Genomic DNA, 24,003 nt, shown 5'->3' with positions numbered 1-24,003 from the left:
ACATTTTGATAAATACATTGGATCAAATGCATTAAATTTTCACAGCCCGCCAAGTTCAGCATATCAGTGTCCTCTCAGATACAGTGAATTTGACTGGCTGCAAACATTTAACAGTCCCTCTGTAGGACAGACTGAACTTTTGGATTTTTACAGTTCCTCTGGCCTAGACTTGTTTGCTTATTTATCATTGTCTTGTTCTGCTCTACTAGCTAAATAAACAAAACTGGAAGGACAATAAAGCTGTGTAAATTTTTGTCATGGATCTAGTGAAGCTCTTGCATTATTTTCTGTGCAAGAAACAGCAATTTGAGGCAAAGAGGAGTTTTGTGGTTAAAGCACAGGACTAGGAGTCAGGAGACAGGCTGCCTTCCTCAATTGCAGTGGATGCCCTCTGTGATCACAAGCCTGGTTTCTTCGTGTTGATACTCAGACTCAGCATTGATTCAGATGGAAGTAGAAGCAGGCTTTTAATCTTGCTCTGTTTTATTTGTTGTCATCTGGAAAATGGGCATCTTCTTTGATCCCATACAATAGACTCTGATCCTCATAACTGTCCTCAAAGGGCTCTCGGAAAAAGAAAACCATTTGTGATGGCAAGTAGGTAGTTAATACTTGTAAGTTTATATAAAGGATGCACTTGTGCATAAATAATTTATAATATCCTGTACAGGCCTAAGTAGATAACAAACTTTTTGGAAAAAATGGCACTATATTTACCTCCTAATAATCTTTCCTAGTGATCTTTTCCACATTTGCCTCCAAATATCATGCCTGTTCTGTTTCTCTGTATTTTTTTGACTATACCGAAAACATATGTTAAGCTATAAGAAGCACTTGTAATATATATTTCCCAGGCATTTCTGCCAGAAAAAAAAACCCAGCTGTAAACCAGGAAGTATTTTACTTGGAAGTTCTCTCCTTCCTCTCCATATTTCTTACCATTTGCTGGGGAACTGGAAGCATAATTTTTCTCAGACTTCATTGCAAGAATTTGATGTCTCCTTCAGTTGCAGATTTGCAACTTAACAAACTCTGTTGGACTCATCATCACTTCCAGATATACGTAAAGGTCAGATGCCAATTTAAGAGGCCATATCAGCTGGAACAATTCTTCCCACACTGGGCTCCGTGGACAAATTTGGGCTGGTAAAGGGTCTGGAGCAATACTGTGCACCTGTATAAAGCAGCAGCATCAGTTGTGTGCAGTAACAGGTCCTCACCAATGGGAGGTGGGAGCAGTCCATTTTCTTAGTTGCCCCCAATAGGAAAGACAAATATTACAGCATTAAAGTATGGTTTAGATGGGGGGGGTCAGTTTTTTGGTTAATGGGTTTTTTCTTGTTTGTTTTTTTCAGAATGTTGCTACTTTTCAGGAAGTCCTCTGTTACAGTGTTAAAAAGGAACCCTTCACAAGCATGTTTTTGAATCCCACTGAAATTTAAATATTCTTGATATTAATTGCTGGTGAATTTGTTTGGATTTAAATAAACAAGAAAAAATTTTACACAAAGGGAATCCTAACTTACAATGCATCTGTAGGCAAAAGAACAAAAGTACCAATTTTTAAAATAACAAAATATCAAAAAGAACCCAAATAACCCAGGTTTGGCAATGAGAAACAAAAGGCTTCATTTGCACTTCCAGTGGTTGCTGGGAACACATCTATCCAAAAAAGGAGGATGATCAGATTCAGGTGATCTTGGATCATCAGTAAGATGTTTCAGGCTTCTACAGCTCTCAGCTCTCTGCTAACAGCTCTTTCCCTTTTTCACGTTAAGTATGTCGATTAAAGTATGCCATGGAGAACTGGGCTCTCAGGTGGTCTCTGCTGAAAATTCCAGCCTAGCATCTTTGGTGCAAACAACAGATGGTTAAACTAGAAAATACTTTCCAGGTTTATACTGAATTAAACCTTGTTGCCTATTAACAGAAACAAGCTGAGGTAACTACATTCCTTATAATTCTAAAAGTAAGTAAACAATATGGAGAAAAGAAAGAACTCAAAGAACAAGTCATCAATAGGCAGTGTTTGTTCTTACTTTGTCCAGAGGCTACTGACTAATAAAAATGATACAAGAATGCTAAATCCCAAATGGTGTATCATTGGCATGTGGGAAATATCAGGTGATCCCTGTTCCTCAAAGACCCTAGAATCAAGAAATCCAACAGTGTCTTAAATGTAACTGCATATATAATGAAAGACCTAGCTACTTGTTCCCATCTTCCCTCTATAAATGTCTGTTCTTCTTTAGATGAATTCTTAGATTTTGTCTGGGTAAGGATGTATGCTTCACACTAAAAAAAAATATAAATTTTTTTTCACTTGCAGTTATGTTCTGAAATGGAGATGTTAGCATTCAGTGATCCTGACTCTTTCTTTAGCTAGCCACTGAGGAAGTGAAACATCAAAACGTCATTTAACCAGAGCAAGGGCATAAAATCTGCTTCCTGAATCAGCAGGTAGTGGAGATGGAGAGCACAACAGGTACAGCCTACTATTCACTTTGGCTCTCCCAAACACAAAAAGCCAGTTTGACTCCTGCTACTACTGGGACAGCAACTGGGGCTGCCATGAACCAACAGTCATCCCCACTCCCACCTGTTCTGTTTCCCTGGTGGTGCCTTTGCTTTCCCTATAGGAAAAGCAGCTCCAACCTCATGTCAGCCCCTTTGAGGTGGCAGAATTCAGTTGTCTCTGCAGAACTGACAAACCCTGACCTTACCATGAATTTCAATCATCAAACACTTTACATTCAAGTATTTAAATGTAGCAGTTAATGACAGTTTATTAATGTTACAAAATCAAAAATTATTATTTTTGAAATTTTATGATTCTGACATTTTTCAAGGAAATTAGGAAAATCATTCATTTTTGTTCTCACAGTCTCATTTTTGTAGCAACCAGTAGGTTCCCAGCAAAATTTTTCATTTATTTTTTTAAATTAAATTATATTCCTTGAGGAGGAAATGCTTGCTATCAAAAAATTTTCACTGAATTCTAGTAATGCACAAAGAAAAACTTTGGATTCAGTAAGAAAACAAATGAGCAAAGCCTAACTTCCTGTATATGTAAAAACTGCAAGCTTCCAAAGTGGAAGAAGATTTCTATTTAAGGCAAGACATTTTTTATTGTTATTATTTTGTCAAAGCGAACCTCATTTCTGCCAGTGCTAATTATTGTCAGCTGTATCAATGTGGGTTTTTTACTGCATTCATTTTACATATTTGGGAAAACGACAGCAATTCTTTTCATCCCAATTTTCTGTACCTTTATAGTGTTAATGAGAACTCTGATAGCTTCTATTGGAGAATGGATCTTCCTATGCATTTCAAAAGAGAAAAGGGACCTGCTTTTCATTGTAAGTGACCTCTGATGCTTCTGGTAAACCGCACAGGAGGCAGAGGACTCCTGGATACATGTTCCTCTTACTGTGCCTGATTAGAAACACAGCATAGTGCTAGTCATCCCACCTCTCAGTAGCTTTACAATGCTGGTGGCCCTGCAATAGTTTTCAGTGTAAGGCATGCTGTGCCTGAGGTGAACTTCTGTAACCACACAGAAAATCTAGGTGTAGTGGGATATGACAGCTGGGTGACTCCAAACTGAGAAAGGGAAAGGTTTTAGCAAAGGAAAGCTGGGGAGTCAGCACTCTAGTCCCCACTGAAGAAGGACTGAAGAAGCAGAGCAGTGTGACAGGCAGGACTTGGCAGCCAGGACAACAGCTAAGCTCTTCCATTTCATCTTTGAAGATGCCTGTGGGGTCCTAGCACATTACTGAAGTGAGCGAGGACTGCCAGGGGTTGCTGACAAAGCAGGGCTCCCAAAACTGCAGATCCCCATGCATTAGCACCCTTGCCACATGCCTAGAGCCACCCCTGCCAAGCAGCTGATAATCCAGCCTCCAAACAAAGGGAACCAGGAGGCCAGAAATGCACAGCTTTACAACCATGGGCAGAGAGCAGGTGCCAGCAATCCAAGAATGACAATAATAAAACATCTGGAGCTCAATCCTTGAGGCAAACTGCATAAAAAAAGCAAGGAAAGAGAAAATAATCCCAACAACACAGTAAATCTATACTGGAAGACAAAGATATCAAAAGATGCCAGGATTCCTACAGAGACAGAGTAGCAGAAACCACTGTGTCACCACCTCCTCTTGGTGTGCTGTGCTATTAGTTGTAATGTATAGCCTGGTTTTCTTGTGCCTGTTCCCTGTAGTTTACGTGGGGGGAAAAAAGGATTTTTTTGGTCTGCACACAGTGGTATAGCAAAGGGACTTCTGAGAAGATTTATGTTGCTTTAAACCCTGTAGCCATTCTGAAACAAATAGCTTGTGATTAAGAGATCAGTTGCTAGCAATAGTGACAGATGTTGTCGGGGTTTGACTGGGTAAAGTGTACTCTCTCTTCGAAGCAAAGTTTCCATTAAAAGACATATCTAAGTGTATCTTCCCCTGAGGATTACAGTGCTAAGTAGGTTTTAGGTTGTGTTTTTGCCTGTATTTATTTCCCACAAAGATCTGCCCAATAAATTATTTTTCCTTTGCATCAGATGAAAATGTGATGTTGATCAGGAAACCTGGTATTTTGAAGGGAAAAAGATCTTTTCCCTGAGTAGTTTTAAAATATCATTCAGTTTTTTTGACTGTTTAGCAGTGGTGAGCCTACCACAAATTTCACTAATAAAAATGTAAACCAAGGGTTTTGAACAAGTTTTAGAAGAATTCATTATTTTCCTTTTTAACATCTACGCCAAAAGCTAAAGGACTGGCATAAGTAATTGCTGGTTTATGCAGTTTGTGAAGACTAGTTCAAAGCCACAGAAATCAATGGGAGGCTTTAGCAGGAGCTGTGTAAGTCCTTTGCTATATAATTCAGTATACTTCAGCCCTTATTCTTTGCACAGATTTCTAATTCTGCCTCTTCTTTTCTCTGCATCCCTGAGTTCTTACAAAGGCATGCATGGACTATGTTAAGACAAGAGGAGAAAAAAAAACTAAAGGAAAGATCCAATGTGGGATTAAGTGAACTGGAATTTTGTATTAAGGACAATATCATAGAAAGACCTTAATTTCCCTGTTGTTTGTGTGTTGCAGGGAAGATGCAAGACATATTAGGATTTGCCCTGGGCACTGAAAATTTCTGGACTTGTTACCCATTTAAACAAATCTGCCATATAAAGTGACAGAAAAAACTCTTGCCAGCTACGTGTAAGAGACATGTAAGTTCCTTTAATAAAAGCGTGTTAGGACTTAGTAGTGTAGTGTTGCACAGAGACAAATGTAACCCATATTGGTGATGCTGGACAAAAAGAAATGAGATCCTTAGGTCTCCTTAACTGTTCTTGTTTAATTAAAATTGAGTTTAAAACATTTCTCCTTCTAGAAGTACTAAAGAAATTGGGTTTTTTATTTAGTTCCTCCACAAAATTTTGTGTTGTATCGATGTAAAGAATCAGCAGCCAGCAGAAGAATAAATCAAATTGTAAATGTTCTTCCCAGAAACATGTTTACCTATTTGATGCTGCTGGTGACCAGAGATAGACAGAATCTAACCCACAGAAATGATGCTGATGTATCCTACAGCATGAAATTGTACAGTAACTTTGTGGTGAGAGCACTAATTCAAGATTCTGCTGCTAATTTACTGTACAGGTGATGTTCACTGCATTCCTTTTTCCTTCCTGTCACAATCTTCATAATCCTGTAGCTCTTAATTATTTTGTATGCCCCAGCAAGGGCTAACAGGTGACCTTGCACTGTTATCAGCCCCATTGAAAATATAAGGGCAAATCACATTTAAAATATGCCTTGTTTAAAAGAAAACGGATTGAAACACAAACATAATGTAATATCTTTGAAGGTTAAAATGTATTATGTGAGCTGGAGAGTAAATCAACAACATGAAGCTGTTACAAAAATACTATTTGTATCCCCTTAAAATTCAGCAAGATGGTACTGTTCCTGTTATTTCATCCCTGCTGATGAACATAGATCAATGGAAAGTTTTTACAGAAATATCTACCATGGGTTTTACTAATGTGACTTAACAGCAACAGTAGAGTAACCTTATGCTCTCTGATTGGTATCTGACTTCCAAGTGCCAAAAGAAATATATAATTGACAGGACCAGCAAATACAGTGCATTTCAGTCAAGTGATGATGGATTGATATATTACAGAACACAGAAGCAATGCCTGTGGTTGATGATCAGATAAGATTTGTACTGGACTCTTGAGGTTTTCGAATTTGTTTTCCTGAGCTAGAGAGCTCCTGTTGGGAGAAGGCATAGGTTATGACCTATGTCTGACTCGAAGTGGGAAATGAAAGAGGTCTGTTTTGAGGGTTATTGAAGTATTCCTCTTTTGTAAGACAGCGAAATTTTGGTATTTGCCAAACAAAAGTCAAAGGTTGCCTTCCTTGAAACAAACACCTTAGCAAATCTGATGAGTTGGCATATGACAACAGCAGGAAAGTAATCAGGGAGACCTTGGCAGGAGGGCAATGACCTTTGTACTCACTCCTACCAGCTTGTTTCTTGAGGCTAAATATAAAATTGGAATTAAATACACACTATCTAGACAGGTCAAGCAGCTGCAATGCTCTTTACATGCCCTGCTGCCAACTAGTTCATTAAATAGTACTGGATTTGGCTTAAAAGGGAGCCATTTGCTCTGAACTTGCTAACTGCATCCAGTGGCACAAAGAAGCTATAAAAGGAGTAGAGTAGAGAGTGATGGGTCTCCAAGAAAACCTTGCAATGAAAGCCTGAAGCATTCCTTATAAGAAAGTCTTTTTAAAGATGAAATATGCACAGATTTATTAAGATAAAATCTTCCATTCATCCCCACAGCCATGCTATAGACACTGTGCTGGCAAACCACAATCTTCCTCCCTATCTTCCTCCCTATCTTCCTCCCTTGTTAGCATACCAGTTCTTGGTACAGAAGACTTAGGACAGGAAATGAGGAAGTACGCAATAGTCAGCTGAAACTAGGTGGGAAATTTAGGTAGCAAAATGTAATTATCTGAAAAGGAATTTTGCCAGAACACTTAATTTAATGGCTCAGTGTTATAAGAGATGAATAATATTTGTATGCTTTTGAACCTTGACTTGTACGCTTTGCCTAAGGAAAACAGGCCACTTGGTCTCCACCAGTGTAAATACAGAGTATCAGCACCACAGGCAAGGGGATCACTTTTCAGAGAGTATAAAAATATTTTTCATAGCAAATCTGTAAGCATAGTCTTTCTAATGCCTTTTTGATACAGAAAAGACCTTTAAAAACAAGCTGCTACTCATGCTTTGCCTAAGTTTTTGGCCATGTCCAGAAAAAGTCTTTCCCTCCCTGCAAATAATGTGTTGCATGAGCAGCTATGGGGCAGGCATGGGAAAGGACCAAGGAGATCCAACAGGAAGGACAGACTGACCAGGGAGTAAAGAACTTCTAACAAGGGACATCACTGATATTTTAGTTTGGAGATTCTACCAGATAAAGGAAGCCATCAAGTGATCTTGTTCAGTGTAACAGTGCATAGTCCAAGCTCATGAAAAGTATCTCTTGTCTTTAAGCATCACAGCTCAGGATTTCCATACAAAGATGAGAGAAACATCCTGTCCCTTATACAAATACTTCCCATCACACGCCTCCCAGTCTTGGGAAGGTGGCTTTCAGACCTCCTCCTGTGGTCCAGTAATCTAAGACCTAGCCAGGATGTGCTTGGTTTGGATCCCATTTTGCTTCTGGCTTTTAAACTGGAGAAAGGAAAATAGGTAACTTACAAATTTGGTAACTGCTCAGCCTCAGCACTATAGTGTGTTTATTCAGCTTCGGCTCAGAGCAGTGCCATTTAAACGACAAACACAGTTTTCCCAACATTTTTTTTTTTCCTTTGTAAGGCAATGCCCCAATCACATGAGGAATAATTCTGATTTTCTTGCAATAACTAGGCAGATTGTTACACAGCAAATAAGAGTGCAGTAGTAACTAATGGAAACATTGGTCTGAGGGGTTTGCCTCCATAGTTGTGGAAGCACTACACAATACCTCCACAGTATTTCAGAGTTTTGGTGCATCCCTGGGAAGTTTTCTTCACAATTCATATTTCCAGATTCTTTGTGTAGGAGCAAAGTAGAGATTTGCTGCTCACTTCCTGCTGTGCTTATGGATAGTTGCATACGCTGTTCTTCCCTTGTGTTTTGATCTAGGAAATATTAATTTAGATTTTACTCGCATTCAAGTGAAACTAATTTTAGTAGGGATAACCATAGATTTTTAGTATCATTTCCCAAAATTCCTTTGTTAATGACAGTAAACAAGCAAGAAACTTCTTCACTCTCTTCTTCATTTTCTTCATTTTCTTCTTCATTTTCTTATGACTAAAGCTGTCCTGGAAGATCTGTAGCTCAACAATAAAGAAGTTGGAGGATGTAATTGCCCAGGCTGATCAGTGCATCCTACTCTGTATATTGAAAAAGCAAAAGGCTTGCTGCAATGCTCCAGAGTGCATTCAGTGGCAATGGAAGCTTACCAAGGAAAGCAATAGACACTGAAGTGAGAAGCTCACTGCTTTTCATTCAGACCCAGTTCTGGTCCATCCCTGGTTCTTTGGCTGCACTCCAAAGGATATATAAAGTGAATATTGATCTCACTGCAAAAGATACAAATGGCAGTTTGTGGTCAGGTAATTTTTCTAATTTCTTTTTTTATTTTTTTTAACTGGAATAGTTTCTACAACATTCAAAAAATCTCCTTTAGGGCTTTTCTGTGTTTCCTTTGGAAATTGAAAGAAGTAAATTTTCTGTCAAAATGAGTTGTGTAACAAGTGGTCTTGTTTCATGCCATTTTCCTGAGCATTTCTCTGATCCCTTGTTTGCCTAATGCAGACACCTTGACAATGTCAGTACTGACAGGATATAGGACCATAAGAAATTTCTTGATTTTGTGACAGTAATTTGTTGATATTGTGACAATATAATCCTTACTGTAGAGAAAGTAGAGAATAGAGAACGATAGTGCATTTGTAATAGTATCATGTGATTTGTAGGGGTATGCATTTGATCGCTAGTAAACTGTGACAAGCTTTTGACTGAAAAGGCAGCTATTTTTCCTGTCATGTGCTAGTATGTGGCTCTAGATGTGTAGTTTGCTGAAGCAGAAGTTTACTGTGTTTTTTTCCTTTTATCAACAACTTTAGGATTTTTACTGTTGTGGAGGTTTTCTTCTTTTTATCAGTGACTTCAGGATTTTCTGTATTGTAGCATCTTTCCAAGCACTTACATTTCTGTATAACTGGAAAAGCAGAACATTAGGCCAAAAGGTGGTGTGGCAAAGTGCTGAAAACACAGAGAGACTTCAGCTCTATTCTTTAGAGGGGAATTCACTTTTGAATTGGAGTAGAATTCTTGTGTTCTGCCATGCTGCCAGTAGTCCCCTCATGGCCCCACACGTGTTGGCATATGTGGTATGTCCTGTTACTAACACAGCACCAGGCTACGCTGTGCTTATCCTTTTGTGCACTGCTCCCCTGAGCACGTCACTGGCTCTACTTGGGCAGCTTCTTGTGAAAGGTTATGTGTAAGGCTCATAATGTGACCTCCAATAAATATCACTAAAATTATAAGTGACACAAGCATGACAAGAATGGAGCATTTCATGTGTTCAAAACAGTAGCAGAATCCTGATGTTGCTTTAAGGCAAACATGAAGAAATCAGAGCTCCCCCTGCTCCCTCTGCTCCTAGGCCATGGGGAGGGTCGCATTGTCATGCTTGCCATTTGATTCAGCTAAGCAAGCTCACACAACTGTCACACTTCACTTGTGCCTGTTTTGCGGCTAGCACCGGTGACTTACGTCACTTTTACAACAGAGATCTGTGTTGAAGTCCAGAGCCAAGGAGTGTGATGCTTACAGGAACTGGGCATGGAAATTCAAGTACATCTGTGTTCTTAATAATGCCAACATTTTTAGAAACAGACAAGAGACCCATAGGTAAGAGTAAGAGAAGATGTGCTCCAGCTCCTTATCTCATAGTACTTGGCCATTTCCTTCACAATGAGATGGCATGCCAAAGTGACCCAAGTAAATAAGAGTCAATGAACCTTGAATTTGTTCATTTCTTGTGGTGGTCAGAGCTCTCCCTCAGGTACATGTTGCATGTACCTCCTAGACTTTATTGATAAACGTTAAGACTCCTTCTTGCTGCTGAGGCAGCTGCAACTGGTTCTCCCACATACTTTTATGTTGCATAAGACATTTGTTGTATAAAAAGGAACAATGGTCTGTCTGGCTTTCAGGCAAAGCAAGCGTCCTGTTGAAGTGAGACTGTATATTTGATTAGCTTGTATGTCAGCCACTTACTTCATCATTAAGAAAAGTATCAGTTAATACCAAACTCTTAAGAAAATGACAGTCTCAGTGTTCTGTAATTGGATCTTATCTGCAAAGGTGCAAGATAAATACAAAGCTTTGGCTAAAGTGCTCTCTGTATTGCTTCTAAGTGTCAAAACAACCTCTCTCTCCCTCCCACCCCAAACATATCAGTTATGCAACATGTATGATCATGGAAAGAAAACTGAATTTATTGCCTTAGATGTTGACTATATCTAAGCACCATGAAATACTAAATAATTTTAAAAGCATAATCAGAATTAAACACTTCTGATACTTTATGGGCAATTAAACCTTAATAAACATAATCTTGTTTACTTTTGTACAGTGCTTGGTCCAGCCATGTGCGCATATTCCAGGTGAGTCTATAATGCTACCACATCAAAATGTTTTACATCTACTCAGAACATATAACCATAGAATGCTTTGGGTTGGAAGGGACCTTTAGAGATCACCTAGCCCAACCCTCCCTGCACTGAGCAGGGACAGCTTTAACTACATCAGGTTGCTCAGAGCCCCATCCAACCTGACCTTGAATGTTTCCAGGGATGAGGCCTCCACTACTTCTCTGGGCAACCTGTTCCTGTGCTTGACCACCCTCATTGTAAAAAATTTCTTTCTTATGTCCAGTCTAAATCTATTCTTCATGAGTTTAAATCCATTATTCCCTGTTGTGTCACAGCAGGCCTTGCTAAAAAGATTGCCCCCATCCTTCCTGTAAGCCCCCTTTAAGTACTGGAAGGTCGCAATAAGGTCTCCTCGCAGCCTTCTCTTCTCCAGGCTGAACAACCCCAACTCTCTCAGCCTGGCCTCATAGGAGAGGTGTTCCAGCCCTCAGATCATTTTTGTGGCCCTCTTCTGGACCCGCTCCAGCAGGTCCATGTCCTTCTTGTGCTGAGGGCTCCAGAGCTGGACACAGTGCTCCAGGTGAGGTCTCACCAGAGCAGAGTAGAGGGGCAGAATCACCTCCCTCGACCTGCTGGCCACGCTTCTTTTGATGCAGCCCAGGATACGGTTGGCTTTCTGGGCTGCAAGTGCACATTGCCGGCTCATGTCCAGCTTTTCATCTACCAGTACCCCAAGTCCTCCTCTGCAGGGCTGCTCTCAATCCCTTCATCCCTCAACCTGTACTGATATCAGGGGTTGCCCCATCCGAGGTGCAGGACCTTGCACTTGGCCTTGTTCAACCTCATGAAGTTCACACAGGCCCACCTCTCCAGCTTTTCCAGGGCCCTTTGGATGATATCTTGTCCCCTGGTGTGTCAACTGCACCACTCAGCTTGGTGTTGTCTGCAAACTTTCTGAGAGTGCACTCAATCCCACTGTCTATGTCATTGATGAAGATGTCAAATAGCACTGGTCCCAGTACGGACCTCAGAGGGACACCACTTGTCATTGGTCTCCTTGTGGACATCGAGCCATTGACCACGACCCTCTGGATGCGACCACCCAGCCAATTCCTTATCGGTCGAACAGTCCACCCACCAAATCCATATCTCTCCAATTTAGAGAGAAGGATATTGTGGGGGACTGTGTTGAACACTTTACAGAAATCCAAGTAGATGACATCCATTGCTTTTCCCTTGTCCACTGCTGCAGTCACTCCTTCATAGAAAGCCACTAGGAGTGACATATTTAATAAATGTATAGAAGACAATGATGATGTCTCATCCCTGCAAATATAGCACCTGTTCAGTGTGTCATCAGTAAAAGGGTGGAGTGGTTAATTTGGAAAGGGTTATAGAATACACACAGACACCAGTAACAAAAGGTTAGTCCTTAAAGGGTAAATCTATACACACTGTCTTTTTTCCAGAGCCATTAATGTCTTTAAACTAAACTTTCATATAGAGAATTATTTCTTCCAGGGACATTTCAAAGTAGGGGACTAACCTGGGCACGCTAGGTCATTTCCCTGAAGGAAGCCTTCTGTACCTCCAACTGAGTGGTAGAGTAGGAAAATTGTCATCTGTATGTTCATGTTGGTCTTAACTGTCCTTACAGCTTTAAAACCTTTGCCTTTTAGACAAGACTAAGTAAGATGGTTTTGTATTAAAAAAATAGTGATTAAATAAACAGGGAAAATATTTGTTGTTATAAATGTGATCAAACAGGTGATCTGAAGGACTGAAGGGATGAAAGCTGAAATTAAAACTGTTACTCCTCTAGAGAAAGGATTGCTCCAGAACACAAGAAGTATTAAACTTCATAGAGGCTTTCAAGCAGGATTGTTACCTAGCTGTTGGGTAATTGATTTCATCCTGAAAAGTTCCAGACACCTAGGAGACACTAAGAAAGCCACATACAACAGCTCCATCTCCATATCTGAGAGATAGGGGGTTTTAATTTATAGTTTCAACCCTGTTTTGAAAAACTTTCTCAAATGGCCCAGCTTTTGTTTTCTAATTGTGTTTTTCATGTATAGACTGGGCTTTTCCTTTTAAATGGATTTGAGTTATAAAGGCAACAAACCTGGCAAATACTATGGTGAATATTTTCAGAGGCTTTGGAGACTTTTTCCCCTTATTTTTTCCTCTTTTTCTTGCGCAAGGTGTTAAGTCAATATTTAGCCATAAATCAAATGTTTGGGGAAGCTATCAGCACAATGCATCACTAAGTCTATTAGAAACTGCTAGGATTTATTGTAACTGTGGCAGAACAAATTCAGGGTTACTTGCTGAGTTTTGGCACATAAACATGTGCTTATTTTCTGATTTTAGATTGTATATCCAGCAAACAATGCTTCTCCTAAGCTAAATTGACCGAAAAAGCAAGCTGCTAACAGTTTGAAAACCTTGTTGCCTTAGTAGAAACACCAGGAAAAGAAACAGGTTCTCACTGGATAAAAAAAATATTGAATACTGGTATTTGATTTGATGACATTGAAATAGTACAGTAAATGTGTATATCTATATGTACATTCATCATTAGGGAACAGTGTGCATCAGACTTGCCTTCTCAGTATTGTGTTGTAATGCTGGTCAAACAGCCAGAGAAAAAGATGTACAACAGTGTATTTCATGAAAATTAGTGTTTTAAAGACTATGGGTAAACAGCATGACCAAGTAAGAAGATGGTTACAAGCATGCCTGCTGCTGTTTCTTTTTACAAGCATGTATGACGTGTCAGTTCATTCATTAGATAAGAGAGAAAATAGTTTGAAGTTCAACCAGAGAGTAATGTTTTGTTTTGTTTTTTTTTTCCTGAAACCATTGACTAAGTGACCTCAGTTATGTGACCAAAGAGATTTGAAGGAGCCATGCAAGGGACAGGAGTGATGTTTTCACCTCCTTTGCTATACATGAGAGGTAAAGACCTTCAGCATCATATTTAGACTGTAAAGGGCTTACTGTTTGCCTTGAAGAGCTTCAGAAGTCTCATCTCAAGTAAATTCATTTTGTAACAATAATAGAAATGTCATTTTTGTAGAATGAATCTCACATTTTTTCCTGAAATTCTTGTTGGCTCTTAACAATTAAAAACTTATTCCCCCAATACTTCTAAGAACAAAAAATCTGTGAGAAATGCTAAGTGTTTGTTGTCTGAGAACTGGAGATTAAAAAAAAAAAACCTACTAGTAAGAATGAAGAATTCTGTAGTACTTCAAAACTCCTTTAATTCCATTACTTATATGGATCAGTACTCACAGATAGGTTCTATATTTTTGTAAGTTACCAGACAAGTCTCCCAGGAATGGGTGTTTGTTTTTCCCTTGCCTTTCGCTATTTTCAGTTCTGAAAAGAAATGTAAAACAAATGGTTGAAAAAGGCCTAAGTCTGATCTTTTACCTAATGCCTTGTTCTGCTTACTACAGTAGTCCTAAGGGATTGGCAGGGCTAATACTGTCTTTGACATTTGTGAAGCAGCACAAACCTTTATGCCATGTTGGGCTAAGGGGCATCCCCAAGGCAGGGAAAACTTTAATTATTGGCGTCATTGTGTAATGTTAGACCTGATGACAATTTGTTAAGAACCAAAGCATGTAAATTTCAAACAGGGAGTTTCAGACACAGAGTCAAGAAAAGTCAGTTGAAAAGTCAGTTGTCATCTCATTGACATTTGGAATTATATCAGACTGAAAGCAATGATAGAGTGATTCCTGACTTATGCTATGAAAGTGGGAAGAGAAACAGGCCATTTAGTTTTCATGCCTTTTCTTAACCTGGGTAAGACACAAGGTGTTCAGTACTTGTCAGGTTTCTGTACATGTGTCAGTTCTCCTACCCCCATGCTTTTTTCATCCACTGGGTAATTTCAGTCAAACTTGACAGAGGGGCAGAAGTCTCAAAGATACTTCATTTTCTGTGAACACACTGAAAATCAGTGATTAGTAAGAAGGTATTACCCCTAATAGAGAGGAAGTTGGGTGAAAATCAGCTATTGCATGCCCAGCTTTCACCTTACTTTCTGGACAACCAGGCAACACAAATATAGCACTGGCTTTGCCCAGCATGGAAGTTACCTTGGTCACTGGCACTATCAGGGAAGATGGGATGCTGCAAAGGGTTGTAGAAAGAGGGATTTAAGGGGAAAAGGGCATAAATATATGAGAAAATTGGCTTCATTAGTGCTCCTGATTATGGAACAGGTTATTAAACTACATTACACTGCTAATATAGTAGTTTCCATGTAGTGATACATTCTTAAGCACACAAATAAAGTTTACAGTAAGGAACACAAGTTTGAGTGATATCCAAAACTAAAACAAGGCATCTTCATTTTACCTTTCTTGGACTGAGGGGAAGGAGGGAAGAAGGAGGATAAAACTGGGATGTTGAGACACCGATGCTAATGGAGCATATTTATAGCTGATTGGGATACCTTCTTTTGATAAGTAGTTTCAGGGAGAATTCTGGATTTACTGTACATCTGATGAGTATGGTTATATTATAAAGTTTGGGAAGGTTCCTGCAGGCCCAAATGCATGTGTGTTTAAGTAGTATAAATGTCGGAAGGTCATATATGAACCAAATCTATGGCAGCCCTGCTGGGCTGAAGGTAGCACTATTGCCCATTTTTATCTCCAAAGGATCTGTCTCTCTGCTTCCCCTCCAGTCAAAAAAATGAAAAAGACCATTATACGTATAATATCATCAGGAAACCCAGTACTTAAAAGCAAGAGGATTTATAGTTATCAAACAATTATAGTTATATAAAAAGGCATATTGTGCACATAATAAACAAAGTTGTTACTTGTACCAGGTTCAAAGAAATGTGTATTGAAGCCAAACAACTTAATACTCCAACCCACGTTTTCTTGATTTTAAAGTTTTATTTTGGTTATCTTGAAGAAAAATATGTCTTATTGCATAATGAAAACTATTGTATAGATATTATAACAGTTAACATCTTTATCAACTGATAGTACAGCTCATTGCTAATGCAGTTATCATTGCTGTTTCATAAGAGTGACAGTGCATCCTTAACATAATAAGAAAAGTATTGTGCACTGTTTATGTTAAAACTATGTCTGTGTGGTTGCATTTAAGAGAGATCTAGATGTGCCATTGATGTGACTTATTTCATCTTTATATTGCCTTTGTAGAAGCAATTTGTGATAAGTTCCTAGTTCATTAGACTGTTGTTGAAAGACCAAAATATATGTGAGATTTATGTTCATGATGATACATTGTATTGTGCAGACAGAAGGTGGTGTGTGTTTGGTTCCAGGTTTGGTTCAAAGAATTCCAGAAAGGGAGGTTATGTCACAAAGACTGTGTTATGCCCTACTGGAGTGCTTTGCATAACAAAGAATATCTTGCAGAGAGCTGGAATCAACATGGATAACCCCAGAAATTTTTAGTAATGGAAAATAAAATCCTCCTCATGTGGTATTCCTTTTATTTAGACTTATGTCTTCCAATTAACTGTCTTCTTCAAGATTAATATTCTTTAAATTCTTTGAAATTGGACATGTATCTTTGTTTTAAACCATCTATACATAATGAAAAAATTTTAACCTAAGAGAAAGTAAGAAATTCCAAGCAACGAAAAACAGTGAAGTTTTGTAGAATTACGTGTGGTGAATGAGAAGGTATAAAACTGTAGAAAGAACACATTTTACTAGCAGTCTAAAATGAGAAGATGGCTGGTAGGAGACCTGTAATCCAATAAGGGTAAATAAAAGTCCCAAGCAAATGAGAACAAATCCTGCAAATGAAGATTAGGAAATGGATAAGAGCAACAACAGGTATTTTTTATATCAAGCAATACAGCAACATTCATATAAAACAGTAAGAAATACTAATTTGAAGGGCCACTTATATTTAAGAAAAATTCTTGGTATAAAAAAGATAGCAGATACAGGTTCTTGAGAAGTCTGTGCTGTTCAGTTTAGAGATAGGCCCCTTGACAATCAGACAAACAAACGTCATCAAATCAAAATTTTGGTAGAAAAGCAGGAATGAAATGAGGTGTGAATTTGAAAAAACACTTAAATGTTGAACTTCAAGTCTGCTTATAGTCCCCTGATTTGAACTTCCATGAAAAAAATTACATTTTCTCCATTTCAAAATCATAAACCCTTCAATCACAAATCATCTTCTGTGGAATGGTTGTTCAGATACTTGATATGCAAGTATAATAATTTTCTGTGAATATTCAGAATGCTTGAAACATCCTTTTTCAATCTTCAGCATACAAAAGAACTTGTGCAAAAATGTGTTCACAAAAGGTAAGGAAAGTACTTTGAATGTTGACTAGTAGCTATAACTGCTGATTTTGTTATTCAGATAAAGAGAGTTGTAGAGAATGTAGTTATTATATGGCTGGCTATGAGCAATGAAAGAGAATACACCAAATGTTTCCCTATATAGTATCGCAAAATCAGGAAGAAAATACATAAAATTATAAAAGATAGTGACTGAGATTTATATAGTATAGGCTGCAGGATATTGTAAATACATTTCACCAATATTGTGACTATGACTTCTAGCAGTAAAGAGCAGAACTCCCTTAGGCTTCACTGTGTTCAGAAATACTTCTTCATTTATATCTGAAATATGTCTTTTTGTCTCTAAATATTAAGCAACTAAGTTTGCATTGTAGTTTAAAAGATTCAACAAGCAAGACTGATCTACCTGAAATCCCCAATTACAGCCCCAACTCTTTTTAGGGCCCTGCCACACAATCATTTAAGAAACAATGAATGTGGTTCATGCTCTTGTGTTCTGAGCGCGCAGAGGTAGACGTTGCAATACCAACAAGGAAGTCACACTTATACTGGCTAGGTGGGCTCTATGTCTGTGTTAATATAAACTGAGATGGGTTAGCTTAAACCAAACCTGAAACTGGATGATTTTGTCCTGAAGTTGGTTAGGACAGAGAAATGGAGGCAGCTCCTTGTCTTGTTCCATCTGGAAACACAAGATGTCTGCTACAATTACTATATGTAGGTTCATGGCCTCTGGCAGGAAAGCAATGAATTTCAGCTCTGTCCTCCAGAGGGTGACAAGATTTGTGTTAGCTTTCTTCTCTCCCATCTTCAATATTTCTGTATTCCAACTACTGGCAAGTCCACAGTGAAAATGATCAAATCAAATGAAAATCAGCTACATGGGAATCTTACCTGTAAATAACTGTATGTCTTCATTTTGTTTTAGTAAGACAGAATTAATTTTTCCCTTAGAATAATTTTCATACTACTAATGAAGTATGAAATAAAGCACACAGAGAACTGAGATCAAAAAGTAGATTAAATAAATGTAGATTATGTGAAATTAAATACCTTTTTTGTAATTAATTATTACAATTTTTAGTTTTGACTTATAGCACATACCAATAGTGTTAGGGGAATTGAGTCAGCATCAGGCAGAGCTAGGGAACTGTATTTCACTTTGAACTTACAATTCTGCTGTTTGAAGATAGCTTGGGAAGAAACTTTAGAGATAAACAATGGACCATGTTGATGGCTGGTATAAATCAGCCCTTCTGAAGCCTGTGGAATATGCTGATTTAAACAAATTTTGGTGTATTTGCCACAATATTTCTAAACCATAGTTTCTATGTAGCTTCAGATGGAAATATACTTATTTAATTTAGCAAACAATTTAAAACTTAATTATTTTCTAAGCATGCATTGTTCTTTCTCTCTCATTTGTGCTTTTCTGTTTTTTTCTTTAATATGTCTTCTTTTTCATTCAGCAATGCAAACCATCACAACTTGCATTGGCTTATTGTTCATAGTTAATGTGTCAACTCTATCTGTTCTTTCATATGCTATATATAGTCCCAGCTGATGAATTTCCTCTGTGATATGAGGATATTTTTTTGTTAAGATCCTTGGTGAAAGAGCTGAATACAGTCCCAGCTCTGCAAAGAAGATGACAGCTGCAAAATTTTATACCATTATCTAAGCCCAGTACACCCAGCTGAACTTCTCATCAACAGAATATTACATATACATACCTTGTGTTTTCTGCAGGACTGTCAGTCACTGTTTTTGACAATAATGTCTGATACTCTACACGTGATGTCTAGAGTATTGGTCATGTCATTTTATTTTAAGGGAAAACAAAGTAATATGGATCTCAGAGAGATGTGTTCCTAGAATGATTCCTGCCTAATTTTTGTAGGCAGACCGCAGAAATTCTCTAGAAAGGTGTAAGACCCTAGTGGTAATATCTTGGCAGGTCCTTTATCCTACTGAACTGCTCAGTCTCAGTACACACGACTGCCAAGCAGACAGATTAGGTCACCACAACTTATTCTAACCAGGAAGGTTAAACAAATAACTTTTCATGGTAAGGACTCTTTATTTTGTGCATGTCAAAAAGTGTTGTATTAACTCCAGTGTTCTCATCCAGTGAATGGGTTTTACTGTGTTTTCTTCTATCATAGAGTCAGCTGCAATAGAAGAAAACACAGCAGGAGTAGTCTGGAGACAGGAGGGAGAAACAGTTTAGCAACAATATATGTGCAAAATAATAATGATCTGTTTACACACAGGTGCACACACACACAAACACACACAGGCACACACAAATATGATAGTATATTCTTATTTTGACTATTTGGTCAATATGGAACAGACTGGATCTTTTTTTGCAGAGCTACTTTGACACTCAAAAGAGGAGTTTTACAGCAATGACAAAATATTATCACCAGACAAGTAGAAAAGTTATACACATTTTATGAAATAGAGAGAGAAATGGACATAAGAATTTCCTGACTCAATGTGATATACAAGATACATGGACCTACAGGAATACGATTGACATTTTCAGTAGGTTCAATCCTGGGAAGACCCCAAGAATTATTAAATAATGAATAAAATATCACCAACAATGATGAATTACTCATGACTCTGTTTCCTGCCATAAACTCAAAGAGTCTTTTCTGCTGAAAAGTTATCAGATATTGGAAGCTGATAATTTTTCACTTTTTTAGCAATTCTAGCCAGTATGCAGCTAAAAACTCCATTAGAGCTTTATCTCTGCTATAGTAATATTTATTTCTTAATAAAGAGTGCACTATAGAAGGAAAATATGGTTTTCCTTTTGCAAAGGTTATTCCAAATAATATTTCAGTATCAATAAGAGATAAATCAATTCTTGCATTTAGGACTACTGTTCACTCACATTTGGCTTTTTGCATTTAATTATACAGATTTCTCAATCCATTAGCTAATAGCAGTTGAAACATAATGCTCAAACAAGAAGGTTCCAGGAGGAAATCTTGCCTGTTTTATAATCAGCCAACTTAACAAACTCAAAAAATTTGGAGGTAGGACTTCAAGCCGAGTAAGGTAAAAATCCCAGAGTGTGTTTAGGAAGAATATGCTCTGTGACTAACAATTTTAGGACTTCGTGAGTCTGTTAGATTTTCAAAAGAAACTGCAGTTCACTGATTCTATTACTATTAATAATACTTAATAATAATAATTTGAAGCTACAGAAAGAATTGGAGGCATACATTTACAGCATATGAGACAGGTGTGAACCCATATTGTTCCACAGAGACCTAATGATTAAAGTGTAGTTTCTTTATGGGAGTAAAGTTCAACTTAAGAGACATTTTGAGGATTGGCCCCATTGTCAGCTGATGATAAGAAGATCAGAGTTGCAACCCAGATGCAAGGATCACTAAGGAGTTTCCACAGCTCTTCTTATGCTAGATCATATATTATTTCTTGGGTTTCTCTGACTTTTTCACTTGTCTAGTGAGTCTATAGTGGGAAATGGTAAGAGATAAGGAATTATCTGTCATTGCAACTTCCTGTGCCTCTTTGCTACAGCTCTGATCTGCCTGTATTCACACATTATTAATGATTTCTATCTGAATCTATTCCTGTAGCATCCAAAATCCAAAATGGGTTAGAAATTATATGAATATAGGGGAAGGGCACTGTTCCCACCCTGACTATTTAAAAAAAAAAAAAAAATCAGATGATGATTCACTAAATCATTGACATCACTAAATGTCAACTCCAGTGAGCAAGCAACAGTTTGGGTCATATACAAAGAAATTTTAAAATGTGTCCTTGGATATTTTGCTGAGCAATTTCCTCCTGTAATGTAGAAATGCTGATAAAGTTAATATTTGTGAGGTTATCAAAGGAAATCGAAAAGGTCACTTCCATTTTTCTTTTATACTATAGAAACTGCTCTCGTTTTGTATAGTAAAGGTGTGTTCCCTGAGGCAGTGTGGAATTAATAGTTAAGAAGAAAATACACATTTTTTTTCATTAAAGTGGAAAAATCATTCATAAACAATTATAAAAGACATTATGAATCTCTGAATTCAAAGTAGCCCCTTCTTTATTATAGTCAGGAAAAAAAAGAAAATAGTGCAAACATGCCTTTTAAAAATTTTCTTTCTTTCTTTTACCAGTAGGTACTCATTTTTCTCCCTATTTTTTAAGGTCTCTGTTTTTACATTCTATTAATCAATTAAGATCTCATATCAATGACTTAAAGCCATGAATGCTAGAATTTGTATTTACAATCAATTTTAAGTGAAATGCTCTCAGTACCAAGTTACAGGATAAACAGTTCAATTTTTCCTTTCACATTATTTTCTAAGTAATATCCCACAAAATCTAATTCTTAATTCTTGTTTGAATGGCAGTTTGCCATTCTAAGAGACTGTATTTGCATCTGGCAGCTCCATCAACAGCTGGAAAGCTAAACCAAATTGAAAATTTTATGAAACATTCTACTGTCTTAATTTCATTTTTTTTTAGCCACCTTTGAAAACTCACCAGCAGGTGCTTGAAATTAAAAAACAAATCAAAATAAAACAAAACAACAAAACCCTAAAAAACCCCAAACAAAAAGCATACACAGCTTATGTACAAGGTTGCCCAGTACAGACAAACCAGTGCTTACTTGATATGATACACATGAGATGAGAGAAATGCTGCTCAATTTTATAAAATTTACTTTAAAATTTCTCTTTCTTTCTTTTTATTTTATGGTCTATCTGGAGGCTATGTTTATCTTGCCTTCAGAATGCACTTGGATCTGAATTCAGTTTCTCAGAGGTGGTTGTTTTCTGCCTTTTGTCTTTGCAATTCAGGTCAGTAAACCAAGTGGGTCTGTGGTGCAACTCACATGCTGTGGTTAACAAGCTGGGGCTGTGGAGGGTAAGGAAGAGAAAAATGAAACCTGTAGCATGCCATCTCAGTTATCCAGAGGCTGTCCCTTCTGCTATATATGGTCATGAGCATACACAGTCATTTTAATTCTATGCTGAATTCCTGTTGTATAGTAATGCCATATTCACTTGGCTGGGTAAGGAAAAGGCAGTGAGGTTTGAAGCCAGAGGCTTTTCTGGGAGTAGATGCCAGCGAGTAAGAGCAGTCAGGAAGGAAATGCATATGACCATATCACCTGAGAGCAAGAAGGCTTAGCCATGAATCTTTCACGGTTGTAAATACTTCAGTTTCATTTGGTATATGCTCGTTTCATAGCTCAGTTTCTCCCTCCTTCTTCAGTCAGTCTTTTTTTCTCTACCAAAGGCTCCTGACCACAAAATGATAGCTAAATTCTGAAAGTAAATGTACTCTTTCCAGAAAAGGGTCTCTACTGCCTCTCAAAATACAGTTCTGGTCTCATGATGGCAATGCCTGAAAGTGGTCACTCTTCCCTGGCTTTTCCTTCCCAGCCTTACCCTCTTCCCTGATCTCACCCTCTCTCTCCCCATGGGAACCTCATCCTGAGATGTTTCTTTCAGACCAGTCATACTGCAACAGACCTGCCAAGCCCAGAATAACTTAGAGGGACAAAAATTGCATAGAATTCAGGAGCTTTAATAAATAAGGTCAGACTAATCTACTGTGACTTAAAAAACACAACCTAAAATTTGAGACCACAGTAAAGGAAAATAATGTCAAGAAGATAAAGAGTAGTAAACCTACTGCTGCTGCAGTCTTGTTACAGGAAAGTTAACTTGGTCTATAATTTGAATATTGTCCCTAAATCAGGTCCCCACAGAAAAGGTTTTATCATTTGTCTTTTGGTGTTTTAGCTTTGACTGAATAGCTAGGCATGAGAAATATACTGTAGTTCATCTTAATGTATCATTGTTGTACTGGGTTTGGCTGGGATGGAGTAAATTTTCTTCATAATTAAGCAGCCTGTAAAGTGCTGTGCTTTAGTCTGGTGATCAAAACAGTGTTGATAACACACCAACGTCTTATTCCTTGCTCAGTGGGCCCATAACACATCAGGACATCTAGAAAGTAATGCAACATTGTGATCGAACAGTAGACATGGCCATCATGCACATGTTATCCTGTGAATGCAAAGCGTGCCATAATCAAGAAAACCAAGCAGGTAAAGCTTGGCTTTCTGGCATGGAGGGTGATAGCTGAAATACTAATATGGGGAGGACTGGCAGATTGATTATATCACACTGCCATGAACATGCTAAAGTAAATGCCAGTTGCTTACAACATTGGAATTGATTACCAGATGGCCAGAAATATACCCTGTGACCCATACCACTGCCTGAAACACCATCCTGGGCCTTGAAAAACAAGTCTTGTGGCAACAAAGCACTCCAGAAAGAAACAAATCAGACTATGAGACTCATAGACACCTGGGCATAGCACATCACCTGTCACACACCACCCTTTAATTGAACAGTTAAAAACTAACTTAGAGTGATGGGTGTTGGGACCTTCAAGCATTGAGATACAAATCCAGCAGAAGCCACTTGGCTGATTAACACTGGAGGATCTGCTAATCGACCTGGTCCTGCCCAAACAAAGCCCCTACATACAAAGGAAGGACATAAAATCCCCATAGTGTGCATAAGTGACTCTCTGAGAAAGTGTAGGTTACTCCTTCCTTGGGAAATGGCAAACCTATTCATTGCTTTTGCTCAAGGACCTGGCTACACTCAGTGGATAATGCAAAAGGATGGGGAAATCCAATGTGCACTTCAAGGAGATTTAACCTTGGGTGAAAATAACCTATGATCTGAGTTTTTTGTTGCCATTGCTGTACGATGCCATAGTTCTACATCAAAAGTACCAAAGCAGATGTCACCCAAACAAACGGAGGATGAACCTTGTAAGGAACTGGGCAAAAGCAGCAATGATCGAACACTCCAACACATGACACCATTTCTCCTGTCCTGAATGACCATCACAATAGATGGAATCCAACT

This window comes from Pelecanus crispus, chromosome Z (assembly GCF_030463565.1).
Source record: "Pelecanus crispus isolate bPelCri1 chromosome Z, bPelCri1.pri, whole genome shotgun sequence".
In the NCBI taxonomy this organism is placed as follows: Eukaryota; Metazoa; Chordata; class Aves; order Pelecaniformes; family Pelecanidae; genus Pelecanus; species Pelecanus crispus.
Note: the sequence above shows the minus strand (reverse complement) of the source record.